A 22479-nucleotide genomic window follows, 5' to 3' on the forward strand; every position below is an offset into this window, starting at 1 on the left:
GTCAATGCACGGGGCAGTCTTTGAGATTCAACAGTATGTGATCTTCATGGTCGAATACAGCACCTCCGTGTTTCCCTCAGTCTGCAGTTTGTTAGTTCCAGAAAGGAAAGAGTTTGTAATAGATGCTGGTGAGGCTCCACCTGATGTTCTCTTGACTCACCTGAGTTCACCTGCAGCTAAGGTAAACAGTTATGGCAAACTGACAGTGTTGCCCCTCAGAAATTCATGACACTCATCTCCTTGCCCAGCCATAGACACAATCAAGTTTGTGGTTAGAGAGGGGCCCCAGCCTTCACTGTCAAGGGGAGATTTTATGTGTGTTCCAGTTTATGTGTGTTCCAGTTTCTCAGAACTACCCATGAGGCCTGAGACCTACTTTGTCACTTACTTGGTTATGTGTGATTTATCACCCTTGGGCCCCTTTCCTGTCTCATAGGTTTCTACTTTCTTATCCATGCTTTAAAGGTATTGCCTTATTCTAGACTGCTGTACCCCAGGCCTTGTCCCAGGCTCCTATCATCAGTGAAACACAACTGGGACAAATAAGTATCCTCAGTTGAGTGTAACTGAATATTTATTACATGAATGAGGGAGTGATTCTAGCATAGGGTCAAAGGCTTTTTCTCCACATATGATCATGTGACCAAAAACTCAAATATCTTCCACCCAAGCAAGGAAGTAGGCTCCATTCCAGGAGTGAGTTAACATACGCAGCTGACATGAATCGTATAATCTTGAGTGGGTGTAGGCATTAGACCCTTGCACTTAGGCTGCCAAATGTCTCCATCCACCCATGAAATTCTCTCCAGTATCCTAACAATGCGTACAAGTACCCCACTGCAGCACCAACCAAAGCCTTGCAGCAATCTAATTTTGGAACAATAGCTAACCCTGTGAGTACATCTGCTTCCTCACTAGAAAAATGTAAGACTCTGGGGACGGGGAAATTTAAATCTATTTCTTTGTTTCTTAATATTGTGTCTTTATCTCTGAGCCTCAACAGTGCTTTCTCCTTTCTCATTCAAGAGTAATGCATGCTCAAGGAGTGTGAAATTGGCATAGCGCGTGCACAGTCTCAATAGGTAAACATGAAAACCTTTTCACTGCACACTGCTAACTTCATTCAATTAGTGAAATGTTAAAACACAGTGGCATGGTACAACCTAACCTTTTTCATTTCTGGAAAAACAAAACAGAACAAACAACTAGTAAATAAGAAGGCCTGAAACTCTTCCCTGTCCCCCAAAGACAGTGTGCTTAGCAAAACAACGAAGTAGCAACATCTGTTTTCTGAAATTAATATTTCTACACCAATGTCCCCTCCACCTTACAGTCAGGTGAAGTTAGCCAGTGAAATCTTTTCTTTCCTACAACACAAGCTTTCTTGGTCTGATGATTTTTGCACTTGGAATTCAATTCTGTTTTTACTCTCTTGTCACCTGTAGAATACAGTATATGCTGTGTAATAAGCTGTCTTCCTTCAGTTTGGGCCATCTATGAGTGCAGATGTCTACCTTGTCCCCTCAAGTGTTTATGGGTGTGCAAGTAAAGGTTATTTATTTTGTCCATGATGGGCTTCAAACCAAGTTAGACAGCATGGCAAGATCAGCACCACACAGGGTACAGCTGTAATAGTTGTTATCATAGAGGATTAAAAATCATTAACTCGCTTGGCAAGTTGACAGATTCTGTTTGGTTCAGAAATGGATAGGTTTGTTACAGTTCCTGGTTTTAATATTATCGTAGACATTTCTTTGCATAACTAACTTCTTAAATTTTGCTTTATTGCTGGCTGGTTTTCTCTGATAAGAAATAAAGTGGAATGCCACCAAGGAATTAAATATGATTGGGCTGGGGTTGTAGCTCAAGGTTAGAGTGCTATGGTGAGCATTTACAAACCCCTGAGTCAATACCCAGAAATACATGTATGTGTGTGTATATAAGTGTACAAATATACGATTACAGTATTGCATTAAAGAAAATATGATCCCAGGAATGAGCCATCCGTCAGCTACTTTTTGTCCACCATGACTACTGGCCACTTTAATGGAGTGCAGAATGATTGTCTATGAAGTAAAAACATCAAAATCTTATTTTCATTAGCGATCACACTAAACTAACCTTTTGAGGCAATACCCACAGCATTCTTTGTCATTTGCTGCAAGCTAGTTCAGTGGCATTTTCTTATCAGACATTTCTCAGTGAAGACCTTTTCCAATATGAGCTTTCCGAAAACCCCTCTCACTTTGATTTTACAAGAAGCATAACTACATGGCCAGAAAATTTAATCTTTCAACTTATAAAATAGCCTTTTAAAAACAGCTCCTGAAGGGCTGGAGATTTGGCTCAGTGGCTGAGAGTTTGTGCTGCTCTTCCAGAGGACCCGAGTTCAGGTTCCAGCCCTCACATCAGTTGAGTAACTTCTGTAACTTCAGTTCTAGAGGAGCTGATGTCTTCTTCTGGCCTTCATGGGTACCCGAACACATGTGGTGCACACGTACACATACAGAATAAATAAGCAGATAAATCTCTGGAATCAGTAGCTTCTAAAGTATAAGCATGTTTGCTTTCCTCTCTGGGAGATGATAAAAGCACACAGGTGGTTGATAACTCTTTACTCTTCTTTTTCCTTTTTTCCCCTTTGCTCTTGTTGGACACATCTAATGTGCATTTTACCGTTCTCCATGGCATGAATATGGAGAGAAATTACCACTTATACTCTTTATGATGAAAGAAATGCAAAAAGGATCGAATGCAACATCGATAGTAATATGGGAGGTGCTAGAGTCAGTGTCTGGGCTTGGTACCCCTAACAAGTTAGGCTCAGCCACTGTTCTCATTAACCTAATTAAACAGACAAACAATAATGAAAGGCAGAGAAATGAGATTTATTCAATGTGCCATATTAGAAAGAGGAATAAATAAGAAGATCCAGTACCTCCCCCTAGCTCCAAGTACATCTTTAGGATCCTAAATCCACCTGGACATGTTACCAGCACCATCCTTGGGGTCCTGGTAGGAAGCTCAGATTTAAATATAAGATGTATACATAACTAAGCAATTCTGGTAAGATGTGGTCTGGTCTGTTATGGACAGGTCATTGTGATGGCTCTGGTTTGTTCTGCAAGGTGGTCTAAGAAGTCAGAACTGTGTGAAATCTCTTCCTGAGAGACAAGTTTCTTTGCTGGCTACAACCAGCATGAGATTCCTGAGGAAATTTCAATTTCTTAGAGCTTTTTCTTTCAATAATATGATGGCCAAAGGGACACAAGTGTCTCTTAGAATATCTTCACTCCTGCCAGAATGGTTGCAATAGCTCCCAGGTCCACAGCAGTCAGCCATGAGCTGGGAACCGTGACTAAATCCTTGTAATCCATATGCCATGCCATTTGCCCTTCCCCACTGTCTGGATTGTACTGCCAGCTAATCTGTTCTACCCAGGACCTGCTTAACATAAAACACGAAAGAATAGTGGCAGCATGTGTGGCCCAGCACATCCATGGTCTACCTGGCCAGCAAGGGGGGTCTCTTTACAGTGCTTGAATTGGTTTGGATTCATGGGAAAGTTTTTGCTTTTGATCTATCTGACTTATGAGGCAGCACAACTCTGTTACCATAGCAACAAATAATAATTAAAACCAACCTACAGTTTTTTAGCTCATTGTATTAGACCAAGCTAACATGAATTAAAGCCTATTTGAAAATAAGTATATAAAGTGTAAGCAAGTTGATAAATATGTATAATCCTCAGGATAGGTTCTCATCACAAGTCACAAGAAAGCTAGATGAAACTAGAATGTGTCCATGTAAAGACATCGTGTTCCAAGTCAACTTGGTGATAATGGTCTAGGTCACAAAAGAGTTCAGCTAAAGGGCAAGGCAAGGGTTAGTGTGAGGCTCTGGGTCAGTGTGATCCAGAGTTAGGGTGAGGGCTGATGTGAAGAGTTTAGTATCAGGATGAAAGGGAAGAGAATCAGGTAAAGAGTTAGCGTTACAGTGAAAGTAAAGATGAGAGTCAGTGTCGAGGTGTGTATTAGCATAGTGATCAGGACTAAGGTGATGACCAAGATCACTATCAGAGTCAGAGTGAATGTCGAAATGAGACTAAGGTCAAGTAAAAGTCAAGGTTCAGATGAGTCTGAAAGCCAATGACAAGGTCAGGAAGAGGGTAAGGATCAAAGTCTTGGGGAATGAGGATTCAGTGTGAGGCAAGGGTTAATGTACGACTTAGTTCATAGCCAGGGACACAATAAGGATTATAGTAAAGGGAAGGTGAGAGTCAGCTTCAGGTGAGTTGTCAGAGATAGGATCAGAGTCATGGTCACCATATTGGCCAGGGGCAGAATAATGGGCAGGGCCAGGGGCAAATAGCATGTAAGAAATAGCAAAAACTGTCCCATCACAGCCAGATTAAGGTTCTGTATAGGTTACTTTTCTGTTACTATGATAAAACACTATGACAAAGTCAACTTATAAAAGAAAGAGTTTATTTATTTAGTCTTATGATTCAGGAAGGATAAGGGTCCATTATGGCAGGGAAACATGGCAGCAAATGGCAAGCATGGCAGCCAGTAACAGGAAGGTAAGAGATCACACCCTCAACCAAAAGCCCAAAGTATCAAGAAAAACTGGAAGTGACACAGAGTCTTTAAACTCTCAGAGCCTACCTCCAGTGACATACTTTCTCCAACAAGACCACATTTCCCAAACCACCCCAGACAACACCACCAACTAGGGACCAAGTGTTCAAACATGTGAACCTATGGGGACATTCTTATTCAAATCACTACAAGGTCACAAGAAGGGTGAGTGTAAGTGTCAAGATCAGGATGAGGTTAAGGCTCAGAATCACATCAAAATGAAAGTTTAGAGTTGTGGTTAATGAAGATCAAGTTCAAGATGACAGTCAAGTTCATTTTGAGACTCAAGACAAGGAATACAGTCAGGGATGGGCTCATGGTCAACATGAGTGTCAAGGTCAGAGTGAAGGGAGGATCAATGAAGGGTCAGTGTCAGGGTATATGACAGAAAGTAGGGGTAATTGTCACTGAGTTCAAGAGTTACGTTCAGGGAGAAAATCAGATACAGCTTCAGGATGAAGGTCAGCTCTATCAGTATGAGGGTCAAAGTAAGGATCCTCCAGGTGAAGGCCATGGACAGAAATAGGGTCAAACAGAGGACAGAGGAAGGTTCAACTTTTCCTTGAGAGAAAGAACCACCAAGAACAGTCAGTCAGCATCATGCTGGAGATCAGAGTTACATTCTGTCCAGGATATGTCCAGAGTCAAGTTCAAGGACTAGAGATAAGGTTGTATCTGGATCAAGGTCAAAACCAAGATGTTCTCAGAATGTGGCGATAACCAAGGTCAGGTTCTAGGCATGTTCAGTGTCAGGCTGATGATGACACTGAATCTGACCTTTCACTCCAGCTCTCACTTTAACTTGGACTTTCACCATTGAACCTCACTTGTGGGTTCACCCTCACTGTGAAAATGATCTGGACCCAAGTCTTCCTCCACCTCCTTCCCAGTGCCAACTATGACCTGTGCCCAATGCAGACCCTAGCCTTGAAATTCAAGTTGCCCCTGACCCTGAATCTGACCCTCATTGTCACTCTTTTCTTGATTAATAATTACCCTATACCTCACTTGCTAGCTAGCTCTACCTCAAATAGACAGATATTTCCATTGATACTCCCTGTAAACCCAACTCTGACTCTCAAGCTAACCAAGCCTAAATTAGACTCCAGCACTCACTGTGACACAGCATTCTACTCTGGTCCTGATTCTGACACTTTGTTTTTGTACCTTACTATGAATTTGATTCTCACTCTTACACTGATCCTGCTCATTGAAGTAGGACCTGAAACATCTTCTGATCTAACTTTCATCCTGATGTGGGCCTTGACACTCCATCTTTATCCTGGTCCTGAATCTGACCTTTGTCTTAGGCATGCCATTGGCCACTAACCTCACTTTGTTCCTAGTCTTGACTCTCAACTACTTTCACCATGGTCCCATGATCATCACTATGACACTGACACTGATGGAAAGTCTGACTGTTACAGTTTTATTTCTGTTGTTGAGAGTGAATATCCTGACGAAAAACATCTTAGGGTAGGAAAGGGTTTATTTGGCTTAAAATCCCAGTTGCAATCCATCATTTTGTGGAAGTCAAGGCAGGAACTCAAGCAGCTGGTCATATCTACAATCACAGTCAAGAGTAAAAAGAATAAATGCATTCTTGCTTGCTACTCAGCTATTCCTTTCTACTTTTAACCAGTCCAAAGCCCCAACCAGTGATTGGTGCATCCACAATGGGCAAGGTCTTACTAGATCAGTAAGTGATCAAGACCACCCTCCACAGACATGCCCATGGGCCAATCTGCTCTACACATTTCTTCAGTTGAGACTTAACCTCATATGAACCTGACTTTGATCCTGATGTTCATCTCAACACTGGCACTACCCTATCCCATTTTCCTAAGCTAACACTGAACTTGAAGTTTACCTACCTTTGACAGTCACTTAACATTTTGACAATGATCTGAATCCTTTCTGACCTCCACATTGATATAAACCTTGACCTAGACCATGATCCTCATTGTGACTGTCAACTGGGGTGACTAGAACTCTAAATATGAATGTTATTTTTTCTACTTTCATTTCTTCTTCTTTGAGATGGATTCTTCTAAAATGCTCCGGCTAGTCTTGAACTCTTATCCCCAAGTTTCTGCCTCCTGACTAGCTAGCATTAGGGGTGCATGCCACTGAACTTGGTTTTAAAACTGACTTTTAAATTCATTGTGATTAAAACAGGACACTCTCATGCTCATCCAGACCCTTCCCTATTCTTCACTAAGACACTGAAATGACTTCACCCCAAGTCTGACTCTGATTTTTCATGTATCTGATATTTACAATGGCCCTGGTTGTTGGAAGATCATGTACTTGACACTCAACCTGACTCTGACCATCACCATGGATCCCAGCAATTATGGCTGACATGACCCTTATACTACATCACTCTGAACTAGACTCTAATGCTGATTCTGATTGTGACCCTCACTTACAAAGATCATATGTTGACTCTCACATTTAAATAAACCTGTACTCTCAATTTACCTCTGACCTTCACCCAGCATCTTCCATCAACGGTAACCCACATTCTCACTGTGTCCTTTGTCAACATATTCAACCACTACCTAAATTTGACACTAATAATCATCCATATGTTATTTGATCTTCTCTGACAGTGCCCCTCACAAAGACTCTGAGATTAAACCAGATCCTCAACTTTACTCTGACTTCTCATCCTTGACACTGACCACAATATCCTTATTTCACTCTGACTTTGACCCTAACCCCAATACTGCCAATCACTTGCCTCTCACCTTGACTAGCCCTTCCCTGACAGTGACTCTTATTTTGATCCTGACTCCTACCTTGACCTCATTCCTGTCATTGATCCTGACCTTTATTGTTATCTTAAGAGCACCTCTATTGGACTCTAATCTTAACTTTGACCTGAATCCTGGCTCTGACTCTGACCTGACCCTTACCCATGCTTGAATCTAATATTTCCTTTCCTCATGAAATTGTCCCTGACCCTGATCAGAGACCAATACTTGTGTGAAATGCTCAGCATGACCCAGGATCTTATGTTGAGCACTGCCATCAGGACATTAAATCTGAACACAGGATCTTTTGTAGACATACACTCTAGTTTCATCTAGCCTTCTTAGAATTCTCTATGGGAATGTGGAGAATTACATATCACTCTAATCTGGCTGACATTTGTACTGAGTGCTTGTAAATTTGTTGTTCTAATTTGTGTTGATATGATCTACTCCAAAGCAAGAAAGACAAATTGAGAAAAATGCATGATTCTCATTGAGTTGCCTCAGATAAGGCCTGGACTCAACTCCACTAAGTGTAGTAGTCCTTAAGAGTTGTCTTCAGGGCCTTTTCACCAAGATAGCACTAAAAGTGAAGAAGGAAACTCCTGCCCTTCCCAAAGTCGAAGCCAAAGCAAAGGCCTTGAAAGCCAAGAAGGCCATGCTGAAAGGCATCCACATGTCACTCACCTTCTGCCCCAAGACCCTGCAGCTCTGGAGGCAGTCCAATACCCTCGAAAGAGCATGCTCAGGAGAATCAAGCTTGACCACTACGCCATCATCAAATTCCCCCTGACCACTGAGTCAGCCACGAAGAAGCTAGAAGACAACACATTTGAGTTCATTGTGATGTCAAGGCCAACATGCACTAGATCAAATGGGCTGTGAAGAAATTCCATGACATTGATGTGGCCAAATCAACACCCTCATAAGGCCTGACAGAGAGAGGAAGGCGTACGTTCCATCGGCTCCTGATCATGATGCTCTGGGTGTTGCCAATAAAAACAGGATCATGTAAACTGAGTCCAGCTGGATAATTCTAAATATGCACACACAAAAAAAGAATTGTCTTCAGGGATTGATATCTGAATCCGAGATTGACTTTGTCTTTACTACTTGTCTCTTCACCTTTCTACAATTTTCAACTGATTTCATTTTGACTATCAGTAAGAAATCCCTGTCAAAAGCACATTTCAGATTCACACATGGCTTAGATTACCTCCATCTGCCTCTACTTCATGGGAAGAAACCACAATTGACACAAATGTAAGTCTCTACATTTTGGAGTTCTTTTTCTCACATAAATTCTGCATGTACAAGTTTGGGCAAAAGGATAAGATACTGGGAAAAATTTATTCCAAGACAAATCAAATACCAGATTCCTTGAAGCTGGATTTAATGGCGGTTGTAAGTCAAAACAACAAAAACCTTTGTACTATTTCTCAGAGTAAGTTGAGATAAATGTAACCACAGTAAAGCACATCCATTTAAAAAATAATTTTTTTCTTGGGAATATACTTTTTAATATACTTTGCTCAGAGGTTGAGAACACTGGCTGCTCTTTTGGAGGATCAGGTGTGTTTCCCAGCACCTACACGGTGACTGACAACTGTCTGTAACTCCAGTCTCAGAGGATCCAACACCTCCATGGCCTCTTCAGGCACAGCACATATGCAGTGCAGAGAAATAATGAAGGCAAAACACTTGTACACATAAAATAAAAATTAAATTTTAAATGTTAAAAATAATTTAAGGTACATTCTTAGTAAACATAGATAAATATCACTATTCATAAGCCATAATTTTAACCTGACTCTTATTTCTTAAAATCTCAATGAATTCACAGAATATGAAATTATCTTTAGATAACAATACATGTATATTTGTGTTTGTTGCCTCAAAATGCTAGTGAACATATGAAATAATGCTGAGTGAAAAATAACTGACATGTTTTTAAACTCTCTGTCCTCTAGGTGTCACTTATGTCTACAGAAAGAGAAAAAGCAATCACTCCTATTTGAGACAATAATTAAAGCAGAGTTTATTATACTGGGTAAAATAGAATTTCTATTGATTGCTTAAAATTGTTGCAGTTTATTTATAAGCTAAAATTACTTTGATATATGTTGCTTTAATTCACTGATAATTAATTATCCTTTACAGCTAAAGTTATAAACTTTAGATTATCATCTAATCATTTGCTGTATTACACAAGATACCCAATTATGTATCTGGCCCCACTCTTCTCACAGCATCTAATCTAGGTCAAAACCCTCACTCCTAACAGAAGACAAAATTTATAAGAAAATTCTGACACGTTCTTATTGAGACAGCATGTGGGTCCTGCTGCCACGAGTCCTTCTTCAATGCAACTAACAATAAACCTAACATACCCATCTACTGGTGTGCTCCAGGGAGTCTGACACAGGGCCCTGGAAAAGTCATTCATCAAGCATATGGAAACTATGGGACCAACCTACCAAACTGGGAATGCCCCATGCCCCTATTTTTGCCTTTTCAAAACTTAAAATAATAGGAGACACATCTTTATTTTTAAGTTATTTTTATTTTAAATTATGTGTATATGTGTTTGTCTATGTGTGGATATGTGTACATGTGTGTGCAAGTCCTGTGGAGGCCAGAAGAGGGCACTGGAGTCCCTGGAACTGGGTTCCCTGGCAGTTGTGAGTGGATCCTGAGAACCAGACTTAACGTCCTCAGTAAGAGCAGTACTCACTCTTAGCCTTCACCACTAAGCCGTCCAGCCCCAGGAAGACACATTCCTCCAACAAATAAGTTGAAGCTTTTAAGTTTTTCCAGACAATTGCCTCTTACTTCTAGAGAAAAGATTGGCTCCTCAGTGAAATACATTTTAAAATCTTGTTTGTTTGTTTGTTGTTTTTGTTTTGTTTTTGATTTTTGAGACAAGCTCACTATTTGCTCTGGCTGTTCTGGAACTCACTCTTGTAGACCAGGCTGGCCTCAGACTCACAGATATCTGCTTGTAAGATATCTTGTCTTATAATTAAATGACTATTACTGTTCTCATGAGAGAGTCCTTTTGCCACCAAATCATGTTATTTCTCAATGCACGTTCCTCAACCATTCTTTTAGGTGTAACCCAATTTTATAGTTTTCCGTACTTTAAAATTAACACAGCAAAGCATAGCAAAGTATCAGCAGATGGAGACAGTGAGCACATACGAACACCAAAAGGGCCTGGGTAGGCACAAACGCACTTATTTAAAGGAACAGGGGGTGGTGGGAGGGAATCTGGCTTTTGTTGAGGTTGAGCCTCCTACTTTGGAGGAAAGAGAGGAATGCAACAGATTTCAGCTAAGCGGGAAATCACGGCAAGCCGCCACAGCGGGCGTTCCTGAGGCTGCCAGGAGCTTTTTCCAGCCCTGCTCCTTGAGAACAGCAGTTTGGCAGTCATACACCTGGAATAGTCCCTGCTAGCTCAAGGGTCCAGCTGGGCTGTTTTCTGCAAAGCGCACAGGACAGGGTCCAGGGGATTGCAGCGCTCGTTTTCTAGCAATGGCAGTACTGCCCCTTCTGGTACTGTGGAGGAAGTGCAAGTGCACAAGTTACCCGAAGAGTGGCACACTTGCACACTGACCAGAACGTATTGGGGAGCAATGGGAGGGTAACTCACCCAAAGAATTAAAATGCAAACATAGTAGGGCACATTAAACTTGCAAGTGGTTACTGGGCCGCAGCTAAAAGAGGCGTTGTATGAGATGGGCAGAGAGATTAATTGCAGTATTTGTGTGTGTGTGTGTGTGTGTGTGTGTGTGTGTGTGTGTGTGTGTGTGTGTGTGTCCCCACCCCAACCCCTTCCCGGCCCAGGCCCGACAAAGAGGCAGAAGAGAGAGGATTGTGGCCCCAGGTAATCCCAGGGGTTTCAGCTATCTATCCCTTTGAGAGTTTTCCACTTACAGCATGAGCGTCCCAGAAACAGGAAAACTAATAATGGCCTGGAGACAGGGGAATTCACGAAGCTCTCCAGAAGCTTCCTTGGTCCACTGTTTCATATTGAGGACTGCAGATGATGAACATATGAAGTTTCTGTGTAAAAATATTCAACAATGGTACATCATTAGAGAGACAAGTGGGAACTTCCCATGTGGAAACACAAAGCCAAGCCACCCAGCTCCCACCTCCAACCCTGCTACAACCAGCTAGGCACAGCTCTTTCCAAGGAGGAGAAATTTGAGTACCCCCTGAGAACAAATGCCTGATAAACACAAACGGTACTGTGTGAAGTCCATTGGCTGGTGTTTAGAGAGCTCTAGGGCCCTCCATTCTGTTTGGTGACCCACTATGGGGCATTATCAAGACTGTACCTGGCAAGTAGGGCAAGCTTTGGGACACAGTGCTGGCATGGAGACTTAAAATCAGTCTGCCAGTGCTCGTCTGATGTTTTTCTCTGCCTGGTGTTGACAACTTGAAAAATTTTCATTGAACTCCCATTTTTAAGTGTTTTGGCATCATTGCTTAGGCAACCCTGAGATTTAAACCTCATCCAAAACCAAATTAGGGACAATTTCCTGACCATTAACAGTGGATTGAATGCTCCAAGTCTTGTGGGATGTGATTATGGGAGTGTCTATCTATATTAAGATTGTTGCTCAGCACAGGGGTAAACACTTTCATTTGACACACAATATGTGTGTTCTGTTTTATGTTTGCAGACTGGAAATACCCTTGTGTTGAAATGAGTCTAACTTTGTCTATCATGTTGTGATGATTACTAGTGGTAGTCAGTTTGACAGGATCTAGCATCACTGAAGAGATAATCCTCTGGGCTTGGTGATGAGGGACTGTCTACATTAGCTAGGTGGGGTGACATACCCTAAATGTGGGTGGCACCATTCCATGGGATGGGGGCCTGAACTGAGTAAGAAAGGGACAGCTCATTGAGCATCAGTGTTTTGTTCCTCTGCTTTCTGACTCTGGGAGCTGCTCATGGCTTCATGTTCCTGTCACTGTGCCTTACTGTCATTTTGTACTAACTTCAAACTGTGAGGCAAAAAAAACCCAAAAAACCTCCCTTAAGTTGCTTTTGTCAGAGCAATGGATAAAATAGCAAACACCTGTTCAACACACACACACACACACACACACACACACACACACACACACACACACACACACCAATTCCCCCCCAACCCGGCATCCAGTGAGCTGCCAAGCCCTGTGAGGATGATGGCATTAGTCTTCATAACTGACTTAATTTCTAGAAGCTTTCTGTATTTTGAGAACGAACTCTGTGATGGCATCTTAAAATTTGAACAGGAAAATTTAGGTCAAGGCTATCAATGGGACGTTTTAGCAGGATGGCTGGATATTGTGCAGGAAGAATCAGAATTAGAATAATTTGATGACAAAAAGGAATGTCCATTGGTCATTGCACTACCAGCCAAAAGGACTGATGAGTCGCTTTACACGAAAGGTCTCAATCCAGATGGGATGATGGTACACACCTTTAATCCTGGCACTCGAGAGGTAGAAGCAAGTGAATCTCTGTGAGTTTAAGGCCAGCCTGGTCTACATAGCAAGTTCTAGGCCAGTTACATAATAAGATCCTGTCTTAAAAAAGGAAGGAAAGAAAAAGCCTCATTCTAATACTTTTGGTATATTATTTATGCAAAAATATATAGTAAAGGATACATTCTCTGTATGCCTTAAGGCATATATAAATATGCAAACATAAGTAATATAAAACTATACTGTTAAAATATAATTGTTAGTATAATAAATAAAACAGTATATGTCATATTAAGTTTATTATACTAATGAGCGACACAACTTTAAAGAAGCACATAAACGAGAAAAATCAAACACTATGCCTGCAATCTTTGTACTCAGTACAAAAAAAATAATGTCAGTAATTTTAATTAAAGTAACAATTCTTTTCCTAGAGGACAGGAAGTTACAAACTGCCCAGGTACATTTTTATGAGTATTCATCTTATTAATTAAAAGCCCTGAAAAGGTCAATCCAAATGTATATGCATTATGAGCTAAAGAGATTTACATATTTTGTTAATTCGATGACATTTTAAGACTAAAGGGTAGATTAAGACTATGTTTAGTTGCTTCTTTCCCATGAAATGTGCCTTTGATATGTGATTTGCTTCCTTAGGTGAACATGGTTTTTCTCTGAGAAGGACTTTAAAAGGCAGGTCTGATCTGAGCTTGATGATACTATACAGTTCCTTTCCATGGCTGCTTCTTAGCATCACTCTAATAAGGTGCTCTGTTGGGTTAGCCTGGTTGCTATGGGAGAACAGCATCTACTGGCTGGCTTTAACAACCAGCATTTGTCATCATTCTGGAGACTAGGGAGTCCAAGATGGAAGTGCCAGCAGAAGCAGCATCCAGTGAAGGTCTTCTGTGTTTTCTGGTACTTAGATGGTAGAGACCAGAAAGGGGAAATAAACATTCCACCTCCTCTTATAAAGTCCCTAGTCCCATTCATTCCTACAGGCTCTACCATCAGATTATAGATTAGGATTGTAATGTAAGAATGGGAAGTGTAAATATCCCTACCCTTGAGATGGACACATGCTGTTCTTATATTCATCTTAGTTCACTGGAAAAAGCAACAAGGAGTTTTGTTGTGGTGGTTTGAGACAGGATCTTTCTATGCAGCCCTGGCTGTCCTGGATCTCACTATGTAGATCAGGCTGACTTAGAACTCACAGAGATCCACTTGCAGCTGCCTCCCCAGTGCTGGGATTAAAGGTGTGCACCAGGAAGCCTGGCAGGAGTATTTTTGAGAAGGATGTTGGAATCTGAGCTTTTTTAGACTAATTTTGGATTCTTCCAATACCACAGCTTAGGCTCTTCATCTGCTGTTCCCCTCACAGTAAGGATACACCTTGAAGATGAAGCAATAAGCTATTTGAGGGGAACAACTAAGTGAGTTTGTTTGCGTTGATACAGAGGTTTTCAATATTATATTTGCCGCAACTAAGATTCATATAGGGGTAAGATTTTAAACACCCCTCAGCAACTTACATTCATCTGAATTACATTTTTCCCTCTGAGTCAGATCATCTAGAAAACTCTAAGCTCCATACAGTTACTTCATGTCAGCTAAAAAAAATAAGAGTATCTGAAAATTGTACTTGTGTAAAGAGATTAGAGAAAATATAAAAGAGAATTAACTGAGGTTATATCTGAGTCAAGTAAAAACAACAAAATACTCTTCTCAAGTACATGTTTTTTTACTTTGACATATTCGTGCAAATCAAAAGAATGTATTTGAAAATACAAAGTACAAGTATAAGCAAGTTCATAATTAAGCATACTTTCAAAACTGCTTTTCTATTGTAAATTATAAGGAATCTAGATTAAGATCAGATACATGTGTATAAGATTTCATGTTGGAACTCAGTTTAGTGATGGTTATGTTTTTGTTAATAATCAGAATCATTATGAGGCTTGGGGTCATGTTGCAGGTCAAGGTTATGAAGACAGTGAGCTTTAGGATCATACTAAGGAGTAGGTTCAGGGTAATGGGTGTACCATGGATCAAGTTGGAAGTCAAGATGAGTGGGTGAGAGAGTATTAGGGTGAGGATGAAGAGAACAGAGTCAAAGTGAGAGTTTGTTTGTTTTAGGTCTGTGATGCGGTAGCTTGAATAATAAATGTCCCCTACAGACTTATGTATTTAAACTCTTGGTCCCCAGTTGATAGCACTGTTTGGGGAGGCTATAGGACTTTAGGGGGTATGGTCCTGCTGGAGGAAGAATGTCCTTAGGGATGCATTTGGAGGATGTATAGCCTAACCCCACTTTGTAGGGGACAGTGTAAGCCACACCTGCTAGAAGCTGACTACAAGTGTGCCTGACCATGCCCTTCAGGGCATGGTCAAGGTGAGGTCCGGGTGACCAGAGATAGGGCTTAAAGGGACAGACAAGGCACATGGGAGCCCCTTGTCTCTGGCTTCCCTACCTTGCTGCCCCTGGCATGCTCTGGCTGCCGTTTATCTAATAAAGGATAGCTTAATCTCACCGGTTACAAAGCTCCCTCATTACCACTTGCTGTCCATCTCTCTTCCTGTGTACAGTTGAAATGTGATCTGCTAGTTTACTGTTCCTTGTGACATGCCTTCCCTACCATTGTGGACTCTGGAACTATAAACCAAAGTAAGCTCTTCTAAAAGTTTCTCTTTGTCATGGTATTCAAGCACAACAATAGAAAAGTAGTTAAGACAATTAATTTGAGGATCAAATTAAGAGTCACTGTATGGAAGTAAAAAAAGCTTGGGTCATATAAGGATCAATGAATGGATAAAGTTTATAGTCAGGGTAAGGTTTAGGCTCAGAATCAAGGTGAGAGCGACAACAAGGATGAGGTAACTGTTGAAGAAGAAAGGGGTGAAGACATAGGTTAGAATAAGAAATCCAACCAAAATTAAAGGCTCTGTGAGATACAAACTAATGTGAGAGTGAGGTTATTGTGAGGTCATGCTATTAGTCATGATCAGAGTGATTGTCAAGGTCAGATACATCATCAAGGAAGAAGTAACAATTGAGTAAGGAGATCAGATAGAGTGTTTGGGTGCCAATCATGGGGTCAGGGTCAAGCTTCAGAGTCATAGACATGGTAAAACAAAATGGTAAAGTTTGGTAAGAGGGTCACAGTCAGTATGAGAGTCAAGAGTGGGTTAGATTGTTGATTATGGTCACTGTCAACTTGAAGAATATGGTAAGAGTAAAAGTAAAGGTTAAAAATCATGATCAAATACAGGGTTTTGGTCCGTTGAAGAGTAACATCATGATCATGTTTAGGGACATCATGATGGTCATGGATGAGGTGCTGGCTCGTCTTTATGGTCACATGACACAGTTCACACAGTTGGGAAGAGGACCAAGGGAAGAGTGGTCAGGGTGTGGGTGAGAGCCAGAGCTAAGTGTGAGGATGAGGTTTACCAGCAATCTTGTGGGTGACTTGTTATGTAGAATATTAACAGACTACAGATGCTCTGCCTTACAGGAACATGATCTACATTCACAGGAAGCCAACAGCTGCTTCATGGCCTTCCACATCACTCCTAATTCACTACCTTAGATCTTGGAATAATCACTGAAACACCATAGGCCCTTCTGAAGCCAGTTAGAAGGGCAGGAGAGATCTCTGCTTGTGTTCCTTCAGCCTCTCCAGGGACATCCTTCAGGCAGATGTCCTTGGTGGGAGGCAGCTTCCAATGGGCACATTTTAATATTCTGTCTTTGGAGCAGAGAATGACTTGACAGTTCTCTGGTCTTTCCCACTAATATTTTCTCACTACAGGTCGAAGGAAGAGCAGGGCTTGGCACATCTGGTTATAATATTAGATCTTATGCCTGGGGATCCTCTATGTGCCCCAGTTGCATTATCTGTAAAGCAGGAAATCTGAATTTGATGGGCTTCTCTTACTCTAGTGGGACTTTTCAGGCATGAACTAAAAACTTATAGGCCTAGCTTCTCTTCTGAAGACTCCACAGGACAGTGCTTCTCAGTTTCTGAATTTTCACAGAGAGATACAGAGAGAGCTTAGAGGACTCGAGTTCCATCCACAAAACTGAACTTAATTAAAAAAAAAAAAAGAAGGGAGGGAGGGAGGAATGAAGGGAGGGAGGGAAGGGAGGAAAGGGAGGGAGGGAGGGAGGGAAGGAGGGAGGAAGGAAGCTGGATATGGAGGTATCCCTGCAGTCCCAGCACTGGGGAGGTGGAATCAAGAGGAGAGGATCCCTTGGGCTTGCTGGCCAGCTAGCTTAGCCCACTTGCAAGTTACAGGTCAGAGAGACACCACCTTAAGCAAAACCTGAAAGCCCTGAAAAATGGCACCTGTGACAGTCTTTTGGCCTCCACACATGTACACCCTACAGACACATAAGATTCATATCCCTAATGGCTAGAAATACAAAGTAATGACTTACTTCTCATAATTCAGAGCTTCCTTCCTGTCCCTTTGGCGATCACTGAAAATCCCACATCACACCAGTGATCAGGGAGCATCCTCACAGCTTCAGTTTTCCCAGTTTGTAGAAAGAGCATAAAAGGGTAATGTTGACATTTTGCCCAATTTAAAAATGACAATTGGAAGCCTGTTCCTTTAAACGATATCCTCCCCTCCACCAAAGACCCCAGGAAGCTTTCCCAGGCTGTCATTTTCAGGCTTTCCTCACTTCCCCCTTGGGAAAACTTGCTCTCAAATCATTTGAACATATTGATTATCTGCTCCGTCCCGGATACCGTTCTTTCTTTGTGTCCTGGTTGTCTGTGCTTGGCGTCACAGATAAGAAAGGAGAGTCCTGGTAAGGATCTATTTATAATATGTCCTTGAAAGCTGAGCCCTGGCGTCTGTAACTGACAAAGCTGTCAGGTAGGGAGAAGAGACACAAAGTAGGTAGTCACTTCCAATGAAGAAGACAGCGCTGGATGGAGAGGCATGGGCACACTGTGGCATTCCCAGGTGGGCTTGCACAATGCACAGCTAATATCAAAATCCACACAAAGGGAAAAGAACAGAATTCTGGGGAGGAAAGTGAAGTATTCTGAAAACATGACAGAATCTCAGTATGTATTGGGGGAGGGGGATGACAAGAAGAAAGGAGGGGAAGGAGAAAGGGAGGAACCACAGAGAGTACTAATTTACCAGAAAAAGCCATAGTCTTGGGGCCAGGGGACATTCATGTGAAGCCTGGCTCCATATTTATTAGAAATTTTAGCTCGGACTAGCTGCTTGACTTCTCAGAATTTTGGTTTCCTCCTGCCTTGTGTGGGTATCACATATCCTTCTCTACTAATCTCATTTGATTGCTGTAAAAAATCCAATTAAAGAATGGCTATTGAAGCCCTTGGTAAGCTGAAAATACTATACACAAACAAGGCCATTGGTGTCTCTGCCATGGCTATCAGTCTTCTAGAGTTCTATCTGTGAGCCCTTACACATGTCCTACAGACAGAAAGCAGTCTGTCTCAGGGCAAACTTGTCTGTAGAATCTGCCATTATTCCTCTTCTGCAGATGAGGAGACATAAATGGGGTAATACTTAGCTGGAGTTAGTGACTGACTGGGCTTTGAACTAGGCCTCCCTAAATCCAGCAGCTGATTTGTTCTAGCATTTCCTGGAGCTAAATGTATATGTAATGGAGTTCAATACTTACGTAGTAAGATTGCCTTCCGGTGTTACAAGGCATTGTGTTGGTTTGCCAGGTCTACCAACACTATTACCGCAGACTTGGTGGTTTCATAGTATTGCTTTATGTCTCACTATACTGGAGACTGCTAGTTCAAGAGGAAGGTGGTAGCGAATTTGGTCCCTGGTGTGGTCACACTTCCTGCCTTGTAGATGGCAGCTTTCTCAGCCTGTTTTCACATGACTTTTCCCTTACACAAGCACACTTCTTGGGGCCTCTTTTCCACGAAAGACATTAGTCATCTTGGATTACAGCCCTATCATTATGACCACATTTGACCTTCATCGCTTTATAAGGCCCTGTCTCCAGAGATGACCACACTAGGGGCTAGAGCTTTGTACAAAGTTGAAGGGGGACATGGGTTCAGCGCATAGCAGGCATATAATAGACAAATGTTTAAAAAATTCAAAAAGAATCTGTGACCCCCTTTTCCTCCCCAGAGAGACATTTCTGAAATCTTATCAGTAATAGTCTGCAGCAAAAATTTCCAACTCCAAGTCTTCCCTAGATGCCTGCTTTCCCATAGTGTCGGGGTAAGGGGGGCTCTGGCATAATGGAAAGGAACCAGGCTTGTGTGAAGCTATTCACATGCTCCTTCTCCCTCCCTCCTGCTCAAGAGCACTCAGACATGAAGAGAGCTGCCTCCCTTCCTCCATTGCCAGGCATTCCTATGTATAGTTTTTGGTGCTGGCAGACTAACAGAATCAAGGGTTTTAAAACCACTTGCACCTTTTGCAGTTCTCCCGATTTTTGCCTGGACCACTAGGAACTATTAGTCCTGGTTCCCCATGGGTGGAGGGAGACATAAAAGATAACAAACAGGGGAAAAAATGGCTTGCAGCATGCAAAACTGCAGGCTCTTTTTGAAAAGGCTCCGAGGCCAACAGATTGCACAATGTCTTCTATTCATGACTGCCCCTTACTAAGCCGTTCTTCATCTGTTCTGGAACCCAAAGAGTTTTATGTTGACTTTATCCTTGAATCCTAATCCACAGAGATGCTGATTGGTTTGAGGGCAAAGAGGAAAAGGCCAGGAGGGTTTGTTGCCTGGATGGCGGGGACCATTAAAGGGCTTTGCCATTCATCTCTCTACTCTAGCCACACATGATAAACTACCATCATCAGGCTATCTAACAGTGTCAGACTTCAGAACTCGTGAGCCAAATGCTCATGGCACTTGCTTTGTACAAATAGATGCTCTACACATGCATCGATCTGGCCCGAATCATGAGTATCTATCAGAGTGTTTTCTTGTCTCCCAACACGTACATTAATAATAATAATACTGAGTAATACCAAGTTGCAGCCAGGCAAAAAAATCCAAATTGTGGGTTCGGTTTGCACAGTTAATGAAGGCTATTTATAATCATAAATAAATAAAAAGAAAGGGGGAACGCAGTAGCCAGAAGTTCTTATGGAAGCTACAGAATAAAGGTGATATGTTACTGTTTTACAAATGAGTGATTGAAGTAAGAGAAATAAAGTTGAAATTAATTTATTACCAATAAGAACCGTGGTTTGGTTTCAGCCATCCGGAGAAAGTAAAATTATTTACTTAAGGTCCTTTTGTTTATGTCCATGAACTAAGTCGGACCCCATATTCACTCTCACACTGCTAATTCCACGTTTAGAAAACAAATTAAGTATATTTTAACTATTCTCTGTTACAAGACTCTCTCCCCATTTCCTACTATCAGGAATCAAATTGTGAACCTCTAAAAGCCTAGCAAAATCAGTGACTACATTGCACACCAACAAATTCTGAGGTAGAAAAACATGTGGGAACATATCACTTTAGCAATATTGTAGATACTTGGGGACTGGTGAGTTCATAGGTCAGCTTAATCTTTTTCAAAGGTTTGAATTTTTTATTTTATTAGAGAAGTGCTTTAACTTTTAAAATTCTAGTTTGGAAACATTTTATAGCACACACAATAGAAAAATCTAACAGATCTGTGTGACAATTTCCAAATGAACAACTGATGCTAACAGTTTTTCAATTGTTCTTCAAATCTCTTATTTAAAACACATCACCCTGGGTATGGTGGTGCAGGCCTTTAAGCCCAGTACTCAGGAAGCAGAGGCTGGTGGATCTCTGTTAGTTTGAGGCCAACCTGGTCTACAAAGTGAGTTCCAGGACAGCCAGGACTACACAGAGAGACCCTGTCTTGAAAAACAAACAAACAAAAAGCAAAAACAACAACAAAAACACTTCACAAAAATTATAGATAACACTGAAATTCTCACTGGACTTCTTGACAGTTTCATTATTGAGTCTGCCTCTCCAAAGTGACCACCACTAAGAATGGAATGCATCTTTCAGTCACAAATACATGATTTCAAGTAGTTATACAAATATCTTACAATATCACCCTTCAACTTAATTTCTCATTCTGCTTTAAGCTTTTTAGAAAGCTTTCCTTCTGTGTCACATGCTGACATTTTTGCAATATTTATTTTTAAAAAAAACAAGCTACTTTCCCTCTAATTAGCAAGATGAGACATGCTACTACTTTAACAAGTCAAAACAACGGAAAGGAGTCACTTCTGGGTAAGATCAACTGTAGAGTTCCAACACTTGATATTCCCAGAGAATGCCACCCCCTTGATTTGATATCTCAGTCAAGAACTCCAAACTTGAGGATAAGGATTTCATACAGTTAGTCTAAGGAAACCTCACAGGATACAACAGGGAGGCAGGTGAGCAAGCCTGGAGGTTATAGAATAAAAGACCCAGAGACTGATATTGATGTTCAAGTATCAAGCTGAAGATTGGAAAACAAAGCAGATGGTCACGAGCTCTTACTTTTACCTCAGGCTGAAAGGGCTGATCCTGTCTCCATGAGCTCTCAACAAGCTTCAGACTGCTGCCTCTCCTCTGTGTGGCTGGAGAATATATGTCTTCCTATCTTCAATGTGGCTGAAGAATGAATGCCAGTTCTGAGACCTTACTCTTGTCTTACATACCTCCCTAATGCTGGGATTAAAGAAATGTAATCCCATGTGTTTGGATCAAAGGAATGATCTCTGTTACTCTTCACTCTTGTGTAGGCCACGGTGGCCTTGAACTAACAACGATGATCCATCTATCTCTTAATCCTGAATCCTGGGATTAAAGGTGTGTACCACCACTTCCTGATCACTATAGCCTGAGGCTGACTTTGCTTTCTGAAACTTCAGGAAAGCTTCAATAAATAATAAATAATATATCACCATTCCCCTTTTGTCTCATGCAAAAAGAAGAAGGCCACAACTAACATAAAACTATATACAATAAGTATATACAGGCAATAAGTTTGTCAACAATATGTAGTCCATTTGCATTTGACAGATTTACAGAAAAATAGCTAATTATTTATCCTATCTTGGTGAGTACAAAGTCTTATATCTAATTTACTTTCTATTCTAATTTGCATTATCAAATTATCTTTTAATGTCTCTAAAATTTTTATACTTTACACCTCTTTAATGAGTTTCTTTTCTGAGTCTGGCAAACAATGAAAACTACTATATTAACTTTAATTCCCTCAGAGACCCAAGAAAGAAATATTATTAAGTGAGTAAGCAGAAAGTGCAAGAAGGCGACTTCCAAAAAAATGTGAGAAGTGACAAAAACAGCTGGCTGTCTGGACAGTCACCCAAGATTCCTCTGCAACGTTGAGGCATCCATCTTTGGCCTATAGACCTAGCATCTCTGACAGACTTTTCTGTGAAGCAGAATTGTGAAGGACTGTCCTGGCTTGTCTTGGCAAGGTTTTATAGTCACTCTCTTTGGTGTCCTGTTTGTCCATGTTAGTTAGACACTTTCTTGTCCAGTGGCTTACTTATGCCACAAGGAAAGTAAAAGTCATGTGGCGTTTCTTCAATGCCAATCATCTTCTCTGAA

Source organism: Cricetulus griseus, chromosome 8 (genome assembly GCF_003668045.3).
Source record: "Cricetulus griseus strain 17A/GY chromosome 8, alternate assembly CriGri-PICRH-1.0, whole genome shotgun sequence".
Lineage (NCBI taxonomy): Eukaryota > Metazoa > Chordata > Mammalia > Rodentia > Cricetidae > Cricetulus > Cricetulus griseus.